Raw genomic sequence first — 8,753 nt, forward strand, 5'->3', positions numbered from 1 at the left:
AGACTGATTTATAGCCGAACTGGGAGCTGGTGGATCGTCCGGATTTTAGGACAGCCAAAGGTTTTAACTAGTTCGGTCACTCATTCGCCCCTCGTCTTCAGATCATATTACAAGATTGGCCTCTCATTCGCTTTCCAGGACCTTCTGTTTAAGCACGACCCAACCCAACCCAGTTCCCGGACCTACATACTTACATAATAATATACATACATATATATATATATATATATATATATATATATATATATATATATATAGGACCAAGTAATCTGACAACTTCATTGCTGATTTGGCCACAAGGAAGTGATGCATGAACTTGAGTTGAGAAAAGGAGTTCTAGGCTGCCCAGGAGAAGGATCGCTTCTGTCTCTGGCGAGTGCTGATGGAGTTCCGGCAAGAAAACTGAAGGCAAGGGCGAAAAGGTGAAGAGTCCCACATTGCGTTTTTTTTTTTTTTAATAAAAACAGCAATTCATATAATGCTAACATGAGTATAGCTTTTTTCCCTTTCTTAAAGACAGATTGGGAGCATTGGCATTCGTATACCCGCGTCATTTAGGTCTTGAAGCAAATTGTGCATGGCATAAAGCAGGGGTCAGACTTGCAACCAGACCTAGCTCAATTGTGGGCCGAAAAAGAATTTCACCGTTGCACCAATGATGATGGTCATAATTTAGTGATAAAACATGTTGCATACGTGTGTCAGCAAAGCTCCAATTTGACTTTCACCAAAAAAAAAAAGCTCCAATTTGACCACCAGCCACCAGATCAAGTGGTTTGCTATTAAATTACAAAAATATCCCAATGTTAAGGATAATTTCCAAGGGTCTAATATATTCTATTATCTTATTTATTATTCTATTATATATGTCTATCTAAAAATAAAAGCTTAGTTGAATTTTTCATGGGCGCCAATATTAATATGCTCGGCCATTACTGAAGTTCATTATTTAGTATACAACAAACTTTTAATAACAATATTGCTAAAATGCTTGGCTATCATTAAACTTTATTACTTGATATATGTAAAAAAAATTGTTATTGAAACTTTTTATTTATTATAATTTGCTATAATGTTATTTGCAGTTTTAGAAATTGAATGAACGAGAAAAACACTATACTTTGCAATTGCGCAGGGTTGATATTAATAATTGGAGTTTCTGTACAAAGACGTCCGTGCATAGGTCTCCAGCCTATAGTATGAATGCTGATGTTGGTGACAGAAGATTTTACAAAAATGTTTAGCTTATGTAGAGTCCTTTATTTACTATTTAGACAACAGTTTTTATTTGGTTATTATTGCAAGTCCATTATTTGACAAAAAAAACTATTTAATGAAAATTTTTATTTATTGTAATTAATTATATTATCATATTTTATTAAAAATAATAAAAAATAGAAAAAATCCCGTACTTTGCATATTTGTCGGCTCAATATTTATGACAGTAGTGTTAATGGCTGAAGTTTTTGTCATTAATTCTTATTTAATCATTATTAAAATTTATTACTTAATTAGTTTATAATCTATAGTACGTCTGTGGTGCATTTAATTTTTTCAACCATTTTGGAAATGCATATATTTATTTTTTTTACTTAGATAAAAAGAAAGAGGGGTGAGGGGAACCTCACCTGCGTAGCAACCCCCATTAGCCTCCTTCTTACTAGAGAGTATTCGATACAAACAGAACATTTTTTACTCATCTTCTTCTCATTCGTGGCAGAACTCCATCAGCGTGGCAGCTCTATCTCTATATGAGTACGTCACACCAGTACCGTGTAGGTAATGACAGATCAGATAACGACTTTACCGAACAAATTAGGCGGGAGGCATCCGGTCTCCGCATTTAATCGACGCCGGCGTGTTTCAAATCTGGGCTACTTCGGTGAAATGAAAACTCCGTATCCACCGTGCTACCATATCGGTAGTAAATACATATAGAATAGATATAATTGGATAGGTAAGTGAAATAGGATAAATTTGGAAAAGGAAGGGAAAACTGCTAAATAAATCCAAAGAAATTTTTATTCTGCTGAAATTTGCCAAAATGGGATGTCAAAGAAACTCCTACCATTTCACCATAAAGTATTCGGTGCTGGATTATCATGATTAAGATTAAAATAATAATTTCTAGATCTTGGCCTAAAAAGGAAATCTCCATCTTGGGCCGTCGGATTGCGCCGAGATGCGCATCCGGAGGGAGGGTGAACCGGAATCATGAAAAGTTAAGTCACGCACACCCACATTAATTATAATAATAATATAAAAGGACAGTGAAAATTAAAGAATGAGGTCCCATCTAACTGTGACCCGGTCCGGGTTAAATCATAGCTTTGCGGTATAACTGGGGGAGTTTTTACGTGGCACTTGATGGCGACGGGACATAATGAGATGACGGAAACGGAACGGCGTTTGTCTTCCAGAGTGGCGCGCAGCGCAAGGCGGAGACAACTGGCCTTATTTGGTAGTACTTACTATTTAGTAGTACCAGGCCCAGGACCCAGTGGACTCGTTTCGCTCTGGTTGCCGTCTGATCTCGATCGCGTGGCTGTTATCTTCAGTTGGGTAAGTCTTATATTTTGATGTCAGTCCAGGTAATGCATTTTGGAGGGGGGACGGATACATGGACTTTGAGAAATAGACGCTTGTTGCGGACTTTGGAACGTTTTGAGATCTCGGCATTTCTTGGTGGAGAACGTTATGATTGCTATATATAGGTGGCGAGCGGACACTTGGCCACAATATATATATATATTTATTTATTTATTTATTTATTTATTTATTTATTTATTTGCTTTGGAAAAGAAAAAGGGACAAGTTCATCCTCGCATAGCAGCCCCCACCCTGCCAGAAGATCGTTCGATGCGGGCAGAACTAACCGTGTGTTGGGCACGCCGGCCGTTTTTACTCATACCCTTCCCACCCGTGGGTCCGACTCGGTCATCCCTCTAGGCCCGGCACGAATCCTCCGTGTGAGTACGTCACATCCGGCATCACCGAGGCTATCAGTGGACCAATAAGCCCTTCCACCACAGGTATCCGAACGGGAAGCATTCGGTCTCCATATTTAATCGACACTCGTGTATTTCGAACTCGGACCGCATGGGTGGGAGTAATGGCATAGTTCTACTGAGCTACCACCTCAGTGGCAATATATAACCTCCACTCTCGTGCGCGTGTGAAATAGGTATGCAAAAAAATAACCAAAAAAAATCGTACCAAATGCACCGTATAAGTTATACAATAGTAGTAATTGAATTGCAAAATTAAGCTGTAAAGAACGCGAGCCATACTCTCTCATCATTAAAAATCATCCAAATTTTCAAAATAACCATGGAAAATAAATGCTAGATTAATTGTTAAGTAGTTGAAGCAAAGTGATCCATATTTGGAACCCTATATTCAACTAAATTCAGTTGAGGTGGTTTGTGATTTGGCTGGTGTCGAGTCTAAGAGTTGGAATTTCACCCAACATTAGTCTTTACGGATAAAAATAAGTTAACCATTCTCAGTCCTTATTATTCCATTGATACTGGCAATGCTAGACTTTGATTGAAAAGCAATATTATAGTCCAATTTGTTCTGCATAGTTTCTTGAAAAGGAACTCAAACTATAGAGAAGATTGACCCTTCAAAAATACTTGGGAGAAGATTGATTTCATCTCTAGCAAACACCAAGCAATCCTCAAAGTTGTTTTCTGAATAAAGTTCATCCCTAAAACTCGGCGTGAATTTTCTTATCTATCAACTACTTTACATAAAATATAATTCCATGAACATTTTTTTGAGAATGTATAATTTCATGAACATCATAGTTCAATTTGTTCATATTCAGGATGTTTCATCCTCATGCTTTGCATAATTTCTCAAAAAGGAACTCATTTGGAGAAAGTTGGTTCATTTTCAGTGAACGCCGAGTCGCCGAGTCATGTACGATAGAGTTGGGCACTGGGCCGGGCCGCCCACGGCCCGGCACGAAGCGGGCCGTGCCTGGCACGGCCCGCTAGCTACAGTACCGGGCCGTGCTGGGTCACGGGTTTCTGGCCCGCGGGCCGAGCCCGGCACGGCCCGCTTCGGGCCTGGGCCGGCACGGCCCGCTCTTGGCCTGCGGGCCAAGGGCACGGCCCGCTTCGGGCCTGGGCCGGCACGGCCCGCTCTTGGCCCGCGGGCCAAGCACGGCACGGCCCATAAGGGCCTGGGCCGGGCTGGCCCGCGGGCCTGGCCCGGTCCGGGCACGGCCCGTCTCCATAAAAATTAATGCTTCATAAATTTTTTTAATAAATTAATAAATATTGAAAACTAAGGATTTATTAATATAAAGCCACCTTAATGGTGGGGGGTTTGGCATAGACCCCTACCAGTTTATTAATTTAAATCAAAATGGTATATGAAGGGAGGTTTGGACCTTGGTCTGACCTCCAGAATACAATAAGAAAGGACCGAGGTTTGGACCTTGGTCTGACCTCCAGAATACAATAAAAATGTACAATTATAAAAAATTAAGAAATCTTACTAATCATCAGTGATTCAGTGAATCAGTATTCACTCTTCAGTAGTGTTTGTATCATCATCATCAGAGGATGTTGTATTATGTCCACCTTTATCTTGAAGTCTTGCCTCAGCATCCAACCAATCTTTGAAGCAGAGAAGCATCTCCACCGTTTCGCCCGTCATCCTACTTCTCTTTTCGTCAAGAACACGCCGACCTGCACTAAAAGCGGATTCCGATGCTACCGTGGACATCGGCACAGCTAAAATATCGCGTGCAATTGCAGACATAACAGGATATTGATTTTTAACACTCTTCCACCAAGATAATACATCTAGATTCTCTATTTGATTTTCATCATATGCAGACTGAAGATCATTTCGTAAATAAAATTCTAGTTCACTACTTAAAGATGAAGAAGATGAAGATAAACTTGAAGCATGTGTGTGTTTTCTCTGTGCAATGAATGAAAAAATAGATGACGAACGAGAACTACTAGAAGAAGAAATAGAGCTTTGTACGGAAAATCTAGATCCACGAATTTTTTCATCATATATAGCATAAATATCATAAAGAAGTTGTTTTATCTCATTTTTAGCAGGTTTAGGATCTTGATTCATATTTTCACAGTATGCATCAAGTAAAATTAGCACGCCATTCAATTTAACTCTTGGATCAAATACAGCAGCTAAGTTATGCATAGGACATATCTTGTCCCAATACTCATTCCATTTAGATTCCATTTGGTCAATAATAGGCATTAAAACATCATCATATCTATGTTCTGCAAATTTTTGACTAATTATATATGCTTGTTATAAAAATGAACATGAAGTTGGATAATAAATACTAGAAAGAACATTGGTAGCATTATAAAAACTAAGCAAAAAATCTTCCAAAATTTTTCCTTTATTCCAATCAGTTTCAGTCAATGTAAAGCCTAATCCACGATCATTAATATATGCACTTAATAAGTTTTTATATGGGTATGCATCATGTATCATGCTATATGTTGAGTTCCAACGAGTAATTACATCAAGTTTAAATTTTTTAAAACGTTTACCATGATTTATACATAGTTCCTTAAATTCTTGAAGTCTTGATCTTGAAGCATGAATAAAAGAAACTGCATTTCTAATTTTTGAAATCACATCTTGAATCATGCCCATGCCAGCTTGAACAGAAAGATTTAAGATATGACATGCACATCTAATATGCAATAAATTTCCATCTAACATGGGATGCAATGAGTCTTTTAATAATGTAACAGCAGAATTATTATTAGATGCATTATCAAAAGTAATAGACATAATTTTATCATTAATATTATATGAACATGCAGTTTGATAAATGACATTTGAAATTTGTTGCCCAGAATGTGGAAAATCAAAAGCACGAAAAGCAAGAATACGTTTATTTAATTGCCAATCATTATCAATATAATGAGCAGTAATGGCAATAAAACAATTACTACCTACAGATGCTGACCAAATATCAGAAGTTAATGAAATTTTTACATTTAAAGTAGAAAGTGTTTCAATTAAACTTTGTCTCATTGTTAAAAAGTTAGTCATAGCTACTCTTCTAAATGTACGCCTACTAGTTCTTTTGTAAGCAGGTTGTAGGTTTAATTAAACATATTCTTCAAAATTAAAAGATTCACATAAACTAAAAGGTAATTCATCCTTAACTATCCATTTTACAAGTGCTTTTCTTTGATTTTCATGATTATATGCAAAATTACCTACGAGTAATCCCCCTTGTATATTAAGGGTACTTTGAGTTTGAGCATGAGAATCATGCATCCTATGACTCTCTTGGTGTCTTTTTAAATGCCCTGTTCCCCCACTACTACTACAACTATAAAGTTTGGCACATTTTTTACATTTAGCTTTCCAGACTCCATCAACCATAACTCTATCAAATTCATTCCATACAGCACTAGTCCTCTTACGAGAAGAGGTTTGATCTTCACTCGGTTCACTAGTTCTAGAGGAACTAGGAACATGGGGTTGGGGATTAGTTTCTTCTCCCTCAGAAACAGGAGGAATGCCAAAATGACTTTCCTCAAAAGATGACATATCTAAATTGATGAATTCAAAAAATAAAAACTAACCACAAGGAGGAATTGAGTAGAGGGTCGGAGGGCAGAGCCGAGATTCTGAGCTTCCTCTTGTGCTCTCAACAGGAGTGACCTTCTCTTCTCAACAGGAACCTCCTCTTGTGTAGCACTTGAACACTTGCTAAATGCAAACTAAAAATTTAATTGCTAGAAGAGCACTTTAGAAGAGAGAAATAATAGTAGTAGAGAAGGAGAGAATAGTTGGTTTGGTGTGGTGAGAATGAGGGAGGAAAGGGCTATTTATAGAAGCAAAAAAATTTTTTTTCCCAAAATACCCCTCAATTTAGCCGTTTTTGGACTGTTGGGAGGGGCAATTTTGGAAATTTCCCAAAATAGTCGTTGGAAACGGCTATTTTTCTCCCCCCCTCTCCAGACGGGCCGTGCCAGGCACGGCCCGTTTGCGCCCGAGACGGGCCGTGCCAGGCACGGCCCGTCTCGTGCCGTGCCCGGCCCGGCCCGCCAATAGACAGGCCTGGGGCCGGGCCGGGCTTCCGTTCTGTGCTGAACGGGCCGTGCCCGGCACGGCCCGTTTAGACCTCGGGCCCGGTGGGCCTGGGCCGGGCCGGCCCGGCACGGCCCGATGCCCAGGTCTAATGTACGACTCGACGTGAATTATCTTGTGTAATTAATTAGTCGATGAAGCTAAAATTTGATACCATCCTTCTATGCCCGGACAAGTTTCTTCTTCTCGAGAGGTCCTATTAAGTAAGGAATGTATGAGAGTCCAAATGATGCAATAGTTGTGACGAAATGCAAAAATTACAACATGCTGGCGGAATTGATCAAATTTCTAATTAGATAACTATTTGATCAATAATAAGTTGATGATCTAGGCTAGAATTGAAACTTGATGATCCCTCAAACCCAACCCAATAAAAATTTTAGTTTTGGAAAAATTATAGGGACACTCTCAACTTAGAGTCGATCATAGAGATGCCTTCTTGATTTGAAAAGATCCCAAACAAGTCCTTTAAGTTTCCAAATTATTTCAAACTGATCCCGTTGTTCTTCGTTAACATAATGGCGCCACATAACTATCACATAGTAGCATTAAAGTGTATTATGACCAAAATATATTCGAACCTCTTCATGCATCCACCTGCATAGATCTCAAAGCACTCATAGCTATAGTTAATGATCACTAATTGCACAAATCCCAAAGTACATCTAACCCCTTCACTCATCCACATACATAAATCTTAAAGCGCCCTTAGTATATGGTCGCAGTTAAAGATTACACATTTCATAAATCTCAAAGCAATCCAAGCACCTTTATTCATATGCCTGCACAACTGTCAAAGCATCTTTAATATATGGTCTATAATGAAGAATCACCCATTGCACAAAATGTCAAAGCACCTTTAATATATAACCCATAGTTAAGGATCACCGACCATGCAAATCTCAGAGTATACTAAACCTCTTTATTCATCCGTGTGTATAAATCAAAAAACATCCTTAGTATATGTCCCATAATTAAGGATCACTCATTATACAAATCGCAAAGCACTTCGAACACCTTCATTCATCTGCCTGCGCAGATCTCAAAGCATCCCTTAATATATGGTTTATAGCGAAGGAATCTGCTGCTCTAGAGGAAGGATCAATAGTTCAGCTAGCCACGCACACGAGGAGGATTCATCTTTCAACAGCATTTCCGATCTTAGCGCTTTCGACTTCTCATCGAAGATGCCCATAATAACCTCTTTCGGAAGAGATGGCATCGAAAAGGGTTAGATATCCTGCTTTTCTTTTGTCAAAAAGTCCTAGATATGCCGCATCCACCGGTAATGGCCGATCGCAACGAAGGAACGGTTAGCTCGGCGGATCACTAATCGCACAAATATCGGATAGCTCGACCTCTTCATTATCCACTTACACAAAACTCAAAAGTATTCTTAGTATATTACCTAGAGTTAAGAATCATCCACCAAGCAAATATTAAAGCACACCAAATCTCTTCATTCATCCACCTACATAGAAACTCAAAGTACCTTTATTGTATGGGCCATAATTAAGGATCACTTATTGCATAGATTTCAAAGCACTCCAAACTCCTTCATCATCCGCTTGCACAAATCTCAGTGCCATTAGTTAAGGATCATATATTGTGTAGATGTCAAAGCACTCCAATCCTTTTCATTC

Source organism: Phoenix dactylifera, unplaced genomic scaffold (assembly GCF_009389715.1).
Source record: "Phoenix dactylifera cultivar Barhee BC4 unplaced genomic scaffold, palm_55x_up_171113_PBpolish2nd_filt_p 000320F, whole genome shotgun sequence".
NCBI lineage: Eukaryota > Viridiplantae > Streptophyta > Magnoliopsida > Arecales > Arecaceae > Phoenix > Phoenix dactylifera.